Source organism: Mus pahari, chromosome 15 (genome assembly GCF_900095145.1).
Source record: "Mus pahari chromosome 15, PAHARI_EIJ_v1.1, whole genome shotgun sequence".
NCBI classification, from domain to species: domain Eukaryota; kingdom Metazoa; phylum Chordata; class Mammalia; order Rodentia; family Muridae; genus Mus; species Mus pahari.
The window spans coordinates 78,937,759-78,956,701 of record NC_034604.1 but is presented as its reverse complement, the minus strand read 5'-3'; the positions used below and the strand labels follow the sequence as shown (position 1 = coordinate 78,956,701).

Sequence of the window (18,943 nt, the reverse complement as noted above, 5' to 3'; positions counted from 1 at the left end):
GTATACTAGAAGAGACTCTGAGTAGTTTAAAGTTAACTGTGGAGTTTAACATGTATTTTTTTTTTTTTTTTGTAATAAAATTTGTACTGGATAAAAAAAAAAATCTTACATATTTTAAAATATTTTGTAAAATACCTTTCAAGGATGAACTTGTTTTGCAGTATGGAAAGTCATATTTTATTATGACAAGAATTAGGGGTACTTATTAAAACCATGTGATTTTCTTTGGTCTACGTGTACCACATTTTGAAAGACTCATGTCCTTGTATGTGAATATACTGAACATGCATATTCAGGCATACATTTGTAATTTTCATTGTTTGCTGTTTATGTGAAGTGGTCTGATGGCAGTGAGAAATGCAGTATTAACCATGGTATTCCCCAATTGTATCAAGTATTTTCACTCAGCATATTGTAAATACTACTAGAATGTATGTATATATGCTGAATCAAGGGCAAAACACTTTTAGCAAATAGACCATTATTTTTAGAAATACATGGAAATACTTTTTTAAAAAATTTTATGGGATAAAGAAAATGCATGTATATAGTCCCCCCCCCCAAATGGGGAAAAAGCATATGTATCATTTACATTATATGATTTGCCAGTAGTGATTTTTTTCTTCCTTCGGCATCAATAGCCATCTCACTTTTTCAATAAACATCTATTAAATGCCTGCATTTTATATTTTATGTAAAATTATTTGTGTTTTTACTACTAAATAGTCTACTTGCCAGTAGACTCACTCTTCTTAGAAAAAAGTTAGGTTAAGGTTAGGAGTCAGTCATATTTTTTGGAAAAGTCAAGCTTTGGATTAGACTGAAATTGTATGGAGTGTGATCCAGCACTCCAGAGTCAGAGGTCAGAGCATCACTCCAAGTTCAAGGGCACATTAGTCTGTGCAAGCTCTAGGGCTATTTGAGGCAAGTGAGGCTTTGTCTCAAGTAGTAATAATGAAAATAAAATCAAGAATACCCATGCATGGTGCAGGTCATTTGAAGGACGTTTTGGGGTTTTGCAGGCTTCGGATGATGAAGCTATGGGTTTAATTTTCAATAGCAGTATCAAAACATATTTAGCAAGATTTCCCACCTCATGTGTGTAGATTTTTCTTATTAATTTCCCCCTTTTGACTCTTTGGCCTCTTCTTTAAAATGTCTCTTATTAATGAGCATTATCACCTTCATGATCAGAAATTTTCAGCTGCACATGGTTAGAATTTGGGGGGAAATTAAGTTATTGCTCTATCTTCCAGTTCAAAGGGAAACACTTGTCATTTTTATAACTCATACTACAGCAGGCTGCTATAAAAGCTAGCACTTGGAAGTAAAAACTTACTTTTGTGTGGTATTAATAGTGATGGTAATGATGACTGAAGATATTTCGGAAAATTGTTTTTGCAGTTCTGTTTTGGCAAACTATAATTATAAATTCCTCATATGATCTGCAACCAAGCAATCAAAACCACATTTGAAAGAGCCTGAATTGAATTTAAGAGTATTAAGATTAGGCCATCATTGGGAAGAGAGGCCCCTTGGTCTTGCAAACTATATATGCCCCAGTACAGGAGAATGTCAGGGCCAAAAAGTGGGAGTAGGTGGGTAGGGAAGCTGGGGCGGGGTGATGGTATAGGGAACTTTCGGGATAGCATTTGAAATGTAAATAAAGAAAATATCTAATAAAAATAAAAAAATAAAAATAATTTAAAAGGGTATAAAGATTGATTTTTCAGGGTTATTTGGGGGGCAGTGACACAGATTATTATGTAGATGCACAGTAAAGATGAACATAATCAGCAGCCTCTACTTTCTCAAGTGTCTGCACAAAGAAACATGAATCAATTTTATATATGCAAATGATCTCATGAGGGTTACTCAGATTTCACTGTCTTTAGGGTCTAATCACAGTTCTCCATTTGGTCCTCATGTGCCCAAGAAAGGAGCCTATGAGTGTCCTGTTCTCTTCCTACCACTCTTGCTTCCTCTTGAAGAGAACACATTGTCTCTCATTTTCTTCTGTAGTTGTTGTTTCTATGAGAATTTGTAGTCATTTTTCTCTGTGCTTATGTTTCTACTAACATGTACTTCCCTTACATGAACTCATGACAAATTAAACTCTATGATGTAACATGTTTATTTAGGATTTACAGCATTGCAGATGGCCAATAATGGTAATGAACTAAACATAATTATATATGTATAGAAATTTATTCCTATTTCATTGTTCTATGTGTACAGATGTTTGCAAGTTTTTATACTTTCCTATCAATATGTAGGGTCAGGCTCATAGACAGACTTTTTCTGTAAACACATCAATGTAGGTGCCCTGTGAAAGATCACTTCACGCTGACATTTGTTTTTCAGATATGCAGTTATGCCTTGTTCACTCAGCCTTTTACAAGTGCACATTGTCAGGTAACAATTCCGGTCCAAAACATCATAAGGAAAGTTTAAATTTGGCAGGTGGGCTTATAAAACCCTCCTAAGAAATTCTCCAGATTCTTTTGCCATCATAGTTAATCTTAGATCATTATCTATGCAGTATTTCTAACTCTGCCAGACTCCTTTCTGAAGTGAGTTTGTTCAGTACATACACGCATATACAAACATACATAATCCATGAATGGAACTACAGGATGCCTGGCATGTTATGAACTTCAAATCCCATATGATGACATAAATGTGATTATAAAAAGAAGTCATTTGTTGGAGTTTCTAAAGAGGCCCTTAAGGTGGAGTGCTTTTGCTTACAAATTTACATGTGTTTAGAAACTATCTCACATTCCTTCTGGCACCTGCTGTTTTCAGAGTTCTTCCTGGTAGCAACTGAGGCATCACAGTAGGCTAGGTACCATAGGGCTATGGTGAACTGAAAAACTTAACCTTGCATTTACATGAAAAACAGTGAGTAGTAAGATCTTTCTACCCATGTTTAAATCTGCTTCTCCATGTACATGTTTTCCTATCTGTAAAGACTGAAACCTTTTATAAATTCTCATGTTTTTAAAGTACAGTTGTTAGAAGACTCAATTGAATTGTTTACCTTAAAACAGAAGAAAATGTGTTCCTATAACATCTCTCTTCTGGTGAAAACAGATGTTTTTCTTAGAAAAAAATGAAAATAAAGGTTTCCTCTGCATCTATACAGTCTTCTCAAAAGGCGAAAGGATGAATACATCACAGTTAAATAGTATTGTTACTTATGGAAGACATAGAAACTGCATAAAAATGAAGTTATATCAAAATGTATTTCAGCCTTACAGATGTTACAAATGGATTTCACAGGGATTTAGACAAACACCATATGATGATTTCATTATGCCCTTTGATAATAGTACAAGTCTGAGTCAGATATTTAAGAATTCTGGAAACCAGTCCTAGATATTTACACATAGACATCGTTACCTTTTCTTTCTTTTTTTTTTTTAAAGATTTATTTATTTATTATATGTAAGTACACTGTAGCTGTCTTCAGACACTCCAGAAGAGGGCGTCAGATCTTGTTACGGATGGTTATGAGCCACCATGTGGTTGCTGGGATTTGAACTCTGGACCTTCGGAAGAGCAGTTGGGTGCTCTTACCCACTGAGCCATCTCACCAGCCTTTTCAAAAGCCAGATATCACTGAGCAAACCATAAATAGGGAAGTCACGGAAGCATCTCACAGGGTAAGCAACTGTGCTACCTGAGTAACACACACAAAGACACACAAAACGCTCAACAATAGAGCTGCGGAACCTGGCTTTGCTGAATGCACGCCGCACAGAGATCACGGAGGGAAAATGGGACTCAGCTATATCCACACATTTACAATTACAGCCATCCCTGGACTAGAGATTTAGCACGAACAAGAGGGTAGAGTCCACAGTATCAGTGCAGCACTACTCTTGAGTGCCCCAGAGTCGAACAGACGTGGTTGTTCATCATGTTTTACTAGAATTTCACAAGTATTACATATGAACGAATCAGAAAAAAAAAAAAAAAAGATCTTCTATTTGAATGCTTGGTAATAAATGTAAGCTACATTAAATACTGAAATTGTCATTTAATTTTAAATCTCATATACTGTATGGATTGTACTACAGGTATATTTGCATTGACTGTGTGAAAACCGTGGTGTTTCAAACAATTGGTTCTTAGCTAGGAGACAAGATGGTATCACAAACCACAGCAGCTGGCTTCCATGGTACAGACCCTTTAAAGGTACAAGATTAATTAACTTCCCTTGAAGAAGCATAGAAAATCTGAACCCAGAATAAGCATCTTAACATTCTCTAGTGTGAAATCCAAACTATCAATAAGGTATCATTGTTGTGAATTGTCTGGTCTGCTGGTTCTCTTTCAAAAATCACTTTCACAGTTGTTTATGCTGAAAAGTAATGTGTACATTTTACTCATGAAACATCATTTTTGCTTGAAAAACAAATTGTAATTATTCAGACTTAGATATTTGCCAGAATTTTTCTTGAAAATGAACAAAATGAATCTGTTGACTTGAAGAAACACAACTGACAGCATTGCTGATGATAAAATCTGAGCTTCCAGGGAAGAGAAAGCATTTGTCATTGTGTGCCTGACAGCTTTCTCATATTTGGAGCATTTTAAAGTAAGGTGGTTATTGACATGAGAAAATATGATTTTTGATATTTAATAAGTATCTTTGTCAACATTTGTTAGCTCTTCAGGGTAGTAATCTGAAGACTGCCCATCAAACGCTGAAAATGCCTTAACATCCCTACAAGCGTATGAACAGGCACACGGCCTATTTTAAGAAAAAATACAAATAGAAAATAGAATAGAATACAAATAGAAAAAAATAGAATAGAAAATAGTCATTGATGTAGCTTCATTGTTCTTATCATGAATAACCATATTAAATCTGCCACCAGATGAAGCTTCATGTACCTTAAGACAATAATCACTGATACTTGAAAATACCATTAAAGTATTTTTCCTTTTATCCACTAAACATCTCTATGAAGTTGGATTCTCTCTATAACCACCAAGAACAAAGCATGCCATTAAGCAGATATAAAAGTCTAGTCATCTGAGAATCGGGGCATTCCTTTTGTAAAATTATAAAAACAATGTCTTTTTCACTAATGGTGTCTTAAAGTATGCTCTGCATTCTATATCAATAATTGGCTTACTGGTTTAATATTTTCATGATTTACAAGACAATTTTAAAAAGTATTCTCAATTGAATTAGATAATTTGTCAAACATTGAATGGCACAATTTTATGCTCTTTGAGGCTTTGAAGTATATCAGAGAGGAATGGCCTACAGTCTCCAGAACCCATACCCTCACCAAGTCTATCAGTGTCTCATGGACATCCTTTTCCAAAGAATTCATGAATGCAAGTGAATTTTTGAAAGCTAGAGATTTACTCCCCTTGCTGTCACAATGAATTTCATATGTCATGAACAACTTATTGGGAACTGCTGTTGAGAAGACTATGAATGAACCTGTCACAGGCTTTTCTCAAAGTGTGGTTGGATATCTTCACACACACACACACACACACACACACACACACACACACACACACACACAAATGACTATAATCAACTGAAGCCTTAAGCAGTGTCAGTGGTTTTTCTGGAATCTTGAAGAAAGCCATCAAATTTTCTTAAGGCTGTTTTCTTAACTATGTTAACAGGAGATCTTGTTGTTTAGCTTGTACAACTCATATATGCCACTCTCCCACAGAACTCAATCCTGTTCCCAGAAAGAAGCAATTCAGGAGAAAATGGGACTATCTGACACAGTTATATACTATATCTGTCTCTGTTAGTCGTTTACTGCTGTGAACAGGCACTGTAACTAAAGCAACTCTTATAAGGACAACATTTAATTGGATTTGGCTTACAGGTTCAGGGATTTAGTCCATTATCATCAAGACAGAAGCATGGCAGAGTCCAGGCACAAATGGTGCAGGAGGAGCTGAGAGTTCTACATCTTCATCAGAAGGCTGCTAGCAGAAGACTGGATTCCAGTCTTCTAGGATGAGGGTATTAGAGCCTATGCCCACAGTGACACACCTACTCCAGCAATGCCAAACCTCCAAATAGTGCCATGTGCTGGGCCAAGCATATTCAAACTACCACAACATCCAAAGTTTTTCCAATATAACAATCAAGGTTGATATGTTCTTACATTCATATTCAAATACCTGATCTGAGACAGAGAGATTATAGTATACAATGAAATATAATGATCATATTGACTCCAACTCTCAAACATTCCCCATGTCCTCACAAACATGTTCTGTTACCACTTCATGTCATCTTGTAATTGATGATGATAGCCTGCTAAACCCAGTCAGTGCTACTCTAATGTTCATGGGTGTAGGGCCATCCATAAGAGCATTGACCTCCTACCAGTTTATAATCCTTCCAAGAGATGGATTCTCCCTTTCTCAGAAATGGTCATCTGCTAAGAGTAAGGGATGGGGTCTTGAGACCATCTGCCCCTCTATGCCTGGATGTTGGTTTCTTAGGTCTTATGCAGATCTTATTCAGGTAACCACAGGTGCTTTATGCTAATGAGTATAATTACCATGTCAGGCCCAAAAAGGAGCAGCTCCCAGCACTCCTTCACAGTTTTCTCCATCTTTTATATAATTTTTTAAATTCTTCTTCCTTGATGAGCTCTAATCTGAAGAGGAAGAGAACTGACATACATGGTCCATTTTGGGCTGAATATTTAGTCTCTTATTTTCTTTATTTTTGACCAGTTATGATCTCTGCATTTACTACAGTCTATTACACAAAGAAACTACTTTGACTATGATTGAGAATAGCATAGGTATCCTGGAGTAAACATAAATATTTAGGAGGCAATTTGACAGCATGGACATTGAACCAAAAACAGATTCTAACATGGAACTTCAGTCATAAAGAAAAGGCAGTTAGCAGATTTTCAGGTAAATAGATGGAACCTGAAAAAAAAATTAAACTGCTTAAGGTAACTCAGGCCCAGGAAGAAAAACACCCACATGTTCTTCTCCTATTAATATCCTGACTTCAAATCTTTCTTTGTTAATTTAACATGGAAAACAAGTGGGAACTCTATGAAGAAAAAAGTAGCTTGGGGTGTGAAGGGAGGGTTAGTTAGTAGATTATAGTTAAAATTAGAAGTAGAGAGGTGTAGTACTCAGGATAGAAACAGTTAAGCAGGACATAGAATCTGAGATGAGAGTCAAAAACAAGCAGTCATGAGAAGCTGCCTGAAAGCCGACTTTCTCACAACCCAACTTAAATCAACTGAAGAGATATAAAGCACATAGAAATGAATGAAGGCGGGGGATACAGACAGTGGAGTAAAATATCTCCAGTCTCCAGTGGATGAGCTAACACAAAGTAGGTGTCTATGAAGAAACATCTTTCGTAATCCCACTTGTTAGCAGGCTAATTTCAAAACAAACTTTAAAACCTTTAAATTGAAATGCCCTGGATTTTTAGACAATGTCTCTTTCAAAAAGCCTGGGCTCTTACATGAAAACTACAGTATAAGACATGAAATACCTCCCTGTTATTGAGAGCCAGAAGTCTCTAAAGGAACACAGACTATTGTTATGTACCTAACTGAACAAAGATTGTTTTATCATTTAATCACTACTAGATGAGAGTTACTGACTGCTAATGGCTGCTGGAAGTTGAGAGAGGAGTGACACACTTTAACCCCTGTTAGTTTGCCTATGCCATATATATGGTAGCCTATTATGGATCATTGGGCATGTGATGGAAGAGCATTACTCTCACACTGCATCCTAATTGTATTAATATTACCTAAATAATCCACTTCAACTGAAAAAAAGTTAGAAAATATTTTGTTTTCTCAATATTATTTATAAACATAAATACAACCAAAAAGATGCCTTTCATGTTAGAGATCAATAAGTATGATAAGAGAAAAATTAAAGCTGTATAAGTCATGAAAATAGAGCTTGAATAAAAGATATATTCTCTTTTCAGTAAATTTGAAGTGCTTCAGCCTCATCTAAATAGAGTGGGAACCATTTCTTATTGGAAATACTGGGAGAATCCCGTGATAATGCCCTTGGCAAAAATACCAGGGCTTCTATGCCAGGCATTGGAAATGCGTGCTGGCAGGTGGATCCATCAGGGAAGTGGAAGAGAACAAACAGAGAAGGCCAGACACTGCTACTGCCAACAGATTGGGATGGAAGTTTGCAGGAGATAGCTCTTATTAAATCCCGAAGTATCTCAGGGATGCTTGGAAGAGCACATGTTTCTGCCAGTATGAATGAGGAGCTGAAGTTGTCACATTTTGTTTTTAACTTACTATTCCTTGGCTGTTTAATTTTTTATGCTAGTGGTTAAGCACAGGATTTTATGCCTGCTCATCATATGTTATCATTGAGCAATATCACCAGGTCTCTAATTTTTCTAATTGAAAGTATTCTACCCTCTGAAGTTTTACTTGCTTCTCCACTAAAACATTGTAAGAAAAATCTACTTGATGTGTTATTAAGCAAAATATTTGCACTATCTGCTCACTATACAAATGATAAATATACAAGTATTCACCTCCCCTTTAACATATGGCATCTCATCCTAAGTATAAAAATCCACTTAGAATAATTTGGTCCAACATTTGGGGCAATATAATAAATTAGACCAACACCAAGCTAATCAAAACAGGTGTGATACAATTGAACCAGTGTGTATCTGATGTCACATTTCACAACTTAAGTGATTCTTCCTAAATATACACAATCATATGGAAACTTGCATGACTTGCTTGTGTTCCAACATCAAACAATATTTTTAAATAGTGTGATCCTTATCTTCACTGTCATGTCCATGAAAAATAGAATCAGCTAGAAGAAGCATTCCTAGGAATATAAACAAGGATGTTTCATGGCACATTTAATGGGGAAGAAATGCCCACCTAACGTGTACACTTCTCTGTCTCATAGACTGGTATGAGCTAATGGGAAAACAGAGTAAGCCAGATGATGTCCATCAACATGTTCTCTGGTTCCTGGTCTACATGAATGCAAAAACTCACAGCTACATGTTTCTACTATATTTGCGATGCCTCCCCCTCCATGATGGTCTGCGACCCCTCTAACTGTTATGAAACACAGTCTTTATCAATCTCTTTTTATCACATCGAAGACAAAATGTAACAATGCAAACAATGGAAGTAGAAAGTTATCTGAAATTTTCGAGTTCTGCTTTTTTTTTTTTCATTTTTTTATATGTTTGCATCCCCCTGGACACAGCCTTGCTGACTTATTACAGAACTGCAGAAGGTGTGCGTGGGTGCAGGAGGCTGGCATTTTTATGTGTGGACCTCTGCAGAACAGGTGTGGTACATCTTATGTTAAGGAAGAACCTTCTGTTAGTAAAGTTTCAGTTCTTGAAAGTGTAGATTCCACCTGGGAGACTGGGCAGATCCAATCTGGAGCTGCAGCAGAACTATACTCTCAGAGTTGTCAAGTGCTTTTCCATTCTGTTATCTCAAGGACTGAAAGATACAAGGACATCCTCCCCTACCCCAGTTTCCAAATACAATCATAAACAGGCACTGAAACTGAAGTCTTGAGATATTTAAATATTTAGAATTTTATAACAGTTTCTTCTGATTAGCATTTAAAATATGCAGTGATTTGTGTTTTTTTTTTTTCTTCTTCTTCTCAAATGTATTTTATTAGTAGACATTTTGGACTTAACGTTTTTGTAGTGGAATGTGCATATGATCATAAAGCATAAACAGTTACTTGGGCTAAGCTGTATTTATATATGCATGTATTTATTTGTGTGTGTGTGTGTGTGTGTGTGTGTGTGTGTGTGTACAATGCTGTAATGCAGATTTCAAACTAAAATTGCAGACTGTAGTTTTCTCCTTCTACCATGTTGGCTCTAGGCATGATCTCAGGTCACCAGGCTTGGTGTTGGGTGCCTTCTGATAGGACTTCGAGTGGCATATTAACAGGGGGAGAGGCATTAAAATTTCATCATTTGTGGAGATATTTGCCAAATCTGTGGTCCTGTACACGTCTGTGATCTAAAACAAAGGCACCAAAGGCGATCAGAATAACGGGAGTAAAATAATCTAAGACTCTGCAGACACGCGGTCTAAAGCAAAGTCAGAAACGATTTCAGTTTTAGGTTCTGCTGTTCTGCTAGAAAGAGTGGATGGGATACCGTCTACTTATCCTACTTCAGCCCTTTTGAGGTTTCGCTTTGTTATTTTGTTTTGTTTTGTGTGTGTGCATGTGTGTGTGTGTGTGTGTGTGTGTGTGTGTGTGTGTATGTATCTGTGTCTGTGTGTGTTTGTCAGTTATTAGCTTCTCCTGAGTAACTGAGTTGGAAACTTCAACAACAAATTAGCATGCCCCTGCCTGCTCTAGTGACCAATAGTCTCATCAATAGTCTCTGAACACTCATTCACATACTGCCTTTCTCTACAGTGTTGCCATGTTTTCTAAGAATAATATCCCCAAACTTAGGAACTCTCTTGTTCCCACACACCAAAGGAAACTCTCTAGCCAAACTACCTTCTGGAGTATCCTAACTTTCCCCTTTCCAACCCCAAGCTCTTTCTTCCACATGATTTGAATTGCAAATTACCTTTCATTATCTCTTCAATTTCATCCAGTTTAGCTGGAAGAAGTTAGAATGTGAAAATAATAATAAAAAAAACATGAATTTAAAACATCTTATTAAGAAACCCATAAATCTGAGTTCTGTGATTTTCTTTTGTATTGTGGGTGACCTTTTATTTGGCTGTTTCATTGACTCCCACACTTTTGAAAACAGTTTGATGACTCCCACTTCAACAATGTGTGGGCACTGGGCAAGCTGACCTGGGTATAGAGTTATTGATATCATAGTTGCTCCCACAGTGATTTATTGCACCCTTACAATTATAATCATAGATGTTATTCTAACATTGTTGATGAGGAACTACAGTGTGCAGAGCATGACCACATGATTAGTTTGGTCTTTAAGTAGAGAGTTTATTATGTGATATACACAGTTATTCTTATTAAATACAAGAAAGTAAATAAAAATCTGAAATTGTATAAAGCCAGCAAGTATATAAAAAGAGCCAGTAATACAGGCTGTGCCCTTGTTTGTCTGATTGCACAGCTGTTCTCAGTGCCACTTATCAAGGTGTCCAACAAGGGCATCAACTTCATGGTCATTCATCCACATTATCAAATATTTTATTTAATATGAAGGCAATTATGAAAGCACATGCCTGTCACTCCAGTGCTACATTCATTCATATGACTGATGCAGAATGGTCATGACTTCAAGGAAGCAGTCTGGGATTCTGGAATTCATAGTAAGAGCCCATCTCAGGAAAAAAAAATAAAAAAGATTCCAAAGAACTAAAACATGGATTGTAACATAGGATTCTAAACTAACTTTTAACTTCATTTAAATTATAATTTCCATGAAAAGAGCTTCTTCCCACCAAAGACTCATGAGTTGAAAACTCTGTTATCACCAGGTGGAGCTAGTGAGAAGTAGTTCTAAAATAACAACTGGAACTGTGCTGGTAGTTTAATAAATTATAATAAATGATCTGGGTTATTGGAAATCCAGACCGAGCTAAAAAAATGCAAGCCCCTGTGTGCACTGCCTGATGCTTTATCGTTTTTTCCAGCGCTTTCCTTCATTTTGCTCGCCTCTCAATACTCTATTTTTTCACTTGTTTGTGTATTTCTCCACCACCCCTTTAATCTGCAAAATGTCTTGCATGAGGTGGCCATCATCCCTTCATCACAAGGTACCCACGATAATATTGTGCCTCAACCACATCACAGTCCAGAAGAAAGGTAACAAACAAGTGTGTGAATTCTGAATCCTCTGAAATGATGGGTTAAACATACTCCCTTTCTTCCTTAAGTGGTTTTCTTCCATGTCCTGTCATAACAAAGCAAAGGTAACATAATCATTTTTATACTCATTAGCAGTTCTATCTAAATATGCTTGGATAATTTCAAAGAGATCTAAATGTTAAGTCACCTGGTATCATTTATGTATTAGTAACTTTTCTGTAACAAAGCACAAATGACCAAGGTAGAATAGACAAGAAAGCATTGGAGTTTGCTTTATGGTTTTCAGGGTTAGAGGCCATGATGGCCGAGCAAAGGTGTGGCAGCAGGTATAGCTAACAAGTCACATCTTGATCATAAGCAGAAGGCAGAGAGAACACTGGGAATTGCATGAGAGTTTTAAAACCCCAAATCCTGCTCCCAGTGACACTCCTTCAGCAAGGCCACACCTCCTAATCCTTCCTAAACAGTTCCAACAAGTGAGGGCCAAGTTCATAAACCTATGACTCTTACAGGAGCCATTCTCATTCAAACTGCCATAGCAAGCTATAAGAGTGAGTTGTGAAGTGTAGAACAATGGAGACACGGAGATGATTTTTACATCACTCCTAACTTTGCACTATTCTCTATGTGTGTGTCATAGAGACATCTAAAAAGCTGAGATTTTCTTCTTTTTTTTTTTTTTTTCCTATTAAGCATTCTGAGGTCATGCTTAAGAACAGACCCTCAAGACTCTTCAATATTCTTAGTCATCAAAGAAATACTAATCAAAATGACTTTGAGATTTTGGAACACCCAAGATTAATAAAACAAATGACTGCTCATGCTGATGAAATGTTAGGTAACCAGCAAACTCATCTATTACTGATGTGACTTCAAACATGTACAGCTACTATGGAACTCAGTGAGACAGCTCCTCAGGAAGCTGTGAATAGATCTACCTCAAGATTCAGCTATAACATTCCTGAGCATATAACCAAAGAACTTTACATCCTAATACAAACACACTTTCTCAAACATATTCAGAGAAAAGAGACTAAATGTCCACCAGCAGATGAATGTGTAAAGAGAATGTGGTAATTTACACAAGGGCATATTACTCAGGTTTTTTAAAATAATGAAATCATGAAATTTATAGATAAACAGGTGGGATTACAAGGTAATTCAGACACTTACAAAAAGAAAAGACAAAAAAGTGTTATATTTACAGCCAGGCGTGGTGGCGCACACCTTTAATCCCAGCACTCGGAAGGCAGAGCAGAGGCAGGCAGATTTCTGAGTTCGAGGCCAGCCTCGTCTACAAAGTGAGTTCCAGGGCTATTCAGAGAAACCCTGTCTCGAAAAACCAAAAAAAAAAAAAAAAAAAAAAGTGTTATATTTACTTATTTTACTTATATGTGGATCTTAGCTCTTAAGTCACAAGAGAGAGGAAGGAGGGCAGAAGAGGGTGAAGGGTGAGGGAGAGAGATTGGATATAGAGTAAGAAATTGTGGGTGGTAGTTGCAGAAAAAATAAAATAGACAGTTATGAATGGAATAGGAGCATCAAATAGGACAGGATGGGAAGAGGGGAGAAGGGAAGAAGCTCCATCCTGCAGGAGATGGGAACAGATATAGAAACACACAACTGGGCAATATGCAGAGATTGTGAGTCGATAAAACTCTCTGTTATAAATTGGGTGTCTCCATCAAATCCCGCCCTCAGAGCTCAGGGAACTCTGTGAAAGAGGAAGTAGAAAGATTATAAGAAGGAGATGCAGGAAGGGACAGAAAAAACTGACAGTCACTTGAGGGATTATATGAAAACCTAATACAACAGAAGCTTCTTAAAATATATTTGCATATGGAAGAAAACTAAACAGGATCAACACACAATGGGGAGAGGGAAAACCCAACTGGACACCCTTTGCCTGCAAAAGAAACCTTCAGTGTCAGAAATGGGTTACATCTAAATGATTTCTTGGTCAAATGAGTCCCATACCCCCCCCCCCCCCAAGCAACCTAGACCACTTCCACCTCTATTGGTTGGTTGCTCTCCATAAACTGATAGTAAGGCCCTATTTCTGAAGAAAACATCCACATAACTCGATGAACATGAAGAAGTTGAGTTTCACCCATACTGAATAGTGTTCATGTCATTAGGAAGTTAAGTCTTTACCCATACTGAATAGTGTTCATATTATTAGGAAGTACTCTGCTCGCTGACAAAGAAAAATGGGAAATACCAAACCAGCTAACTCTGTGATCTACAGCTGTGACTGTACAGAGCAATAAAATGACTAAAAACAACATTCTGTTACACTGATAGAGAAGCCATCATCAGAGAAGCCTCATCCTGCAGGAGATCGGAACAAATATAGAGACCAACAGTGGGACAATATCCAAAGGGTGAGAGACAATGGAGCTCTCAGTTGAAAATGAGTTAACTCTAGCAAATCCCTCCCCTTGGGGCTCAGTGAACTCTGTGGAGGAGGAGGTATAAAGATTATAAGAGTGATTAGGACTGGAAGACACTGAAGAAACAGTGCCTATCAGACATGACAGGATTGATGAATATATGAACACACAGAGACTGTGGCAGCATGCTCAGGCCTGCACAGGTCCAATCCAGTTGGGGTCCTGGCACTGAGAGGGGAAGCAGACACAAGCTCTATCTCTAATCCAGAAGCAACTTCCAATTGGCAGCCACTCACAAAGAAAATAATTAGTGTTTTCCAGTGGATTCTCTCTCAGTATATTAACCATACTTAAGGGCAAGCCCCATTCCCAGAAGTAAAGGACGAACACCAAACAAACTCAGTAATACTTATGGAGATGTTGTGTCTCATGACACTTTGTTTGGCATTGTTTTACCTTACTTGTCTTTGGCTCATCTATTATGGTTTAAGATTTGTGGTTTTATGGACTTTGTTTATGTTTGTGTGTGTGTATGTGTGTGTGTGTGTGTGTGCATGCTTTTCTTTGTTTCTTTGTTGTTGTTGTTGTTGTTGTTGTTGCCTTTGTTATATTCTCATCAGTTTGGATTGACCTGCCTTTTTGTTTCTGATTTTTATTGACCTGCCTTTTTGTTTCTGAAGAAAGGGAAAGAAGGCCTAGAGCTGAATCAGTGGGATGGTAAGGTTGATCTGAGAGTAGACAAGAAGAGAAAAAACATGAGCAGGATGTACAGCATGAAAAAAAACTTTAAGATACAAATAAATCAAAGAATTACAAAGGTAATGGAGTGAATAGTTTCACAGAGCATAAAAGAGAATTTGTGTCATCATTGTGACACTCTAAACCACTTTTGCAACTTCTCCCCAGATGTAGAAATTAATGTCTATTGCTCTTGAAGGAGAATTTAGTATAGTATACTTTTGTATTCAGAATCTCAAGAAGCAGGTATTCCACACAATTTCTCCTTTCAAAATGCTCTCAGAATGTTGAAAACATTCATAATAGTCCCACACATTCAAAGTTACGGTAAAATGCCATTAGTTCATGTCTAAATTATTAAAATATAATCATAACTATATATGAAAAGTATGTATATTGTGGATATATATGTACCTACAATATTGAAAGTCAACTTGATTTTCCTGTTCATGTACAAATGCAAATTAAGATAGCCAGAGTGAAGCAATAAGATAATAAATTCTACATCTAGAAATAAAACATAAAGCCACCATTAGTAATGATAAGCATAACAAAAGATTAATTTCATTGAAATTTACTAAAATAGCAGAAAACATGGTTAAATAAGTACATATTAGTTATATTTAATTCTTTTTATTAGAAACAAAGCAATAACAATGGCATTGTGTAAAGCACATACACAATGCCATTGTTATAGCATCGAGGCATTTAATTAGACATATAATGTATAAAAACGTCTGTTTTGAAGACATAAGGCAAGATGAGACTAAGCTAACCATGAACTTTGTCCTTGTTGGTGTGTTTTGAGGAAAATCGAGTTGTTTGAATTGGTAAGTAAAAGATATAGTAAATTCAAGTCTTATAATTCACAGTAAGTGGGAAATGTTAAAATCATATATTTAGAAGGAAAGAATTTTTAAATGAAGCATCATATGAGCTCATGTGTACAAATATTTCAATATATCAATAAACAAAATATTTGAATACAAAACTTTGAAAATTGTTCTGAATGTAAAGTATTGTTAATTATTTTGTGATCTAGTTAATAAGAATTGATAAAAAGTATTCAATACCAGTTTTACATCTAAAATTAACAATTGTGCTATAAAAGAGTTAGCAAGAATTAGAAATAATGAAATAAGTATTCTATAAATTTGGAAGAATCAATAATTGATATTTACTCTCTACAAAAATAACCTAGCAAATAAAGTGTGCTAGTCATCTTTCCATAATAGTTCTCATTCTGAAGCTATATATAAGATAACAAGATCACAAGCATCAGACTAGACTATCTGTGCACTATTTTTACAGTTTTTGGTTTTGCAGGATCACACATCATGTGTTGTAAGATGAAGTCTAGAGTCTAAACAAGCTTAAGGATCTGAGAGAAACAATGTCTATGAATCTGAAATTATATAATACAATTGCGTGTGATCGAGCAAGGATCTTCATGACATCCTAATTTTCCAAAAACTTCCAAAGAAGGGGTGGGGAATTCATATTTAGCATACAAGTAAATGAAAATATTGCTGCTAAACAGTGAGATGAAAATGCAGTAGACCCTTTAAGACCACATTTCTCCACTTGTGTATTTGCAGTCTACATGGAGATCATTATAAAAATATCTTCAAGCATGCTACAGATAACATGGAACACAAAAGAGTAGAGTGTCCAGCCAAAGAAAATACAACTTCCTTCTGTAATTGTTACTCCATTCTAGATCTACCAAAATTGCTAAAATTAATTCTTCAAAAGACACTCTGTCTTTTATGACATGTTAAGATCATGAGCATCAAACTTAACAGAGGGGGCTTAAATAACACATCACCAAAACTGATGCAAAAGACTCCTGGAAATAGAAAGATCATATTTATGCTACAAAATAACAAAGAATATCTTAACATGTTAGAGATATTACAAGTACAACACCAGCAGGAAGAATCATCTATCTTTGAGAAATATATAGACTTCAGTATGGAAAATTTTGTAATCTAAGTTAGCAACTCGATGCACAGATTTTGCAGCTGCTTACAATTCATGCCTTGAAAGGACCTTAAGAAGTTCTTCAGTGTAGAGTTTATGTAAAGAGAGAATAAGGTGAAATGTAAAAGAAACAAAAAGACAAAACAGGATGAAAATAGAAATCTTCACGAATTTTCAAGAACGAATTACGAAAGTATTAATTACTAGAGGTCGTCTAATGTTCAAAAAGGTGTTATCTTTATAAGATCCAGAGAGGAAGAAGGGCACTTTCCCCAGGGTGGAATCGGGAAACATTCAAGTGTTTCATTCTGTAGGCTAAAAGGAAGTGAGTAACAACCTAGCTCCAATACCTCAGCTAAACGTTTCAAGGGTAAGAGCACTGTAAAGTGGTTTCAGACAAAACTGGGATTGTTTCTCAAAGCCTATTTTCACTTAATACAACTCTGAAGGATGTAACTGACCGAAGGTATGTGACACTTGGAAGTTGATTATCATGTGGGAAGGAATGCAGAATGACAATGCATGAGAGAACACGAGTGGATCCAGATCAAATGACACTGAGAATTGAACAAAAGCAGCAGGACTGAAAGATAATAACATGAGATCCAAAACTCAAAGGACTTCTGAATGTATTTCCTAAGAAGAATATAAAGCCAGATCACAATGTACGTGTGGTAACTACAATGGGAATATGCAGAGGATGATTTATTTGCAAATCTAAATAGAGATACCTAAACACGGTGAGTGGGGAATTTAAAAAGAGAACACCACAGTGAAGAAAAGAAATAAGGGAGAGAGAACTATAAAGGCTTAGACAGTGTGATTCATCTAAGTCAATTATACAGGTACAAATGAACAAGTGAGATGAATATACCATTAAGAAACAGACCAACTGACTGCAGGAGAACACAGGTCTAACATGATGTTTTTCTTAAGGGTTATCTAAAAACAAGTGGAACACAGAAATGTTCACAATGGGCACTATTATAACTGATGCATTAGGTACCATCTCTGAACAGAGTCACTCAGAAAGTCGGAGAGTTTGTATGCTATTGATACAAAGGGTATTGATGTTAGTTATATTTTCTTGTAGCACATAACTTACATTTTTACTGTCTTGTGGTTTTCTCTGAAGAATAGATGCTCTTAAGTTCCACATTGTCAATTTTATTCATACTTTTGACATAAAAACTTTCATTGATTTAAAAACTATAAATCCAAAAAGCCTATTGTACCAATAATCATAAGGCCAAAATTATTTAAGGGGGGATTAATTCTATTAGACAAGAGCTGAGCAATTGCAAAACTTGAAATGATTAATTTTACTGAAAAGATGGAAGATGTTATATGTATTCTTATTCAATAGATGCAATATTGTTTTATTAATGGATTATTTCTGGAATCTAAGAGAAATTAGAATCTACAATTGGGCTGGCAAGATGAGTCAGCAGGTACAGTTATGGGCTACAACCAGGAAGATCTGACTTCAATCCCTAGCACCCACATGATGGAAGGAGAGAACTGGATTCTAGCTGTTTTCCTCGATTTCTACAATTCCTCTGTGGCAGAGAGAGAGAGAGAGAGAGAGAGAGAGAGAGAGACAGAGAGAGAGAGAGAGAGACAGAGACAGAGAGACAGAGAGAGACAGAGACAGAGAGAGACAGAGAAGAGAAAGAGAGGAAGAAAGAAAGAGAGACAGACAGACAGATAGACAGACAGACACAGACAGACACAGGCACAGGCACAGACAGACACAGAGGCAGACACAGACAGACACAGATGCTGACGCAGAAGCAGACACAGACACAGATAGACACAGACACAGATAGACACAGACAGAGATACAGACAGAGACAGAGACAGAGACACAGACAGAGACACAGACAGAGACACAGTCACAGTCACAGACACAGACACAGACACAGACAGAGACACAGACACAGACACAGACACAGACACAGACACAGACACAGACACAGACACAGACACAGACACAGACACAG

At 36.5% G+C, this 18,943-nt stretch overlaps 1 protein-coding gene across 7 annotated transcripts in view; it reads right to left on the bottom strand.

Annotated features, from left to right (window-relative positions):
* Positions 1-18,943, bottom strand: part of Neto1 (neuropilin and tolloid like 1) — a 115,816-nt gene that overhangs the window by 51,307 nt on the left and 45,566 nt on the right. The gene's annotated exons all lie outside the window — the stretch shown is intronic.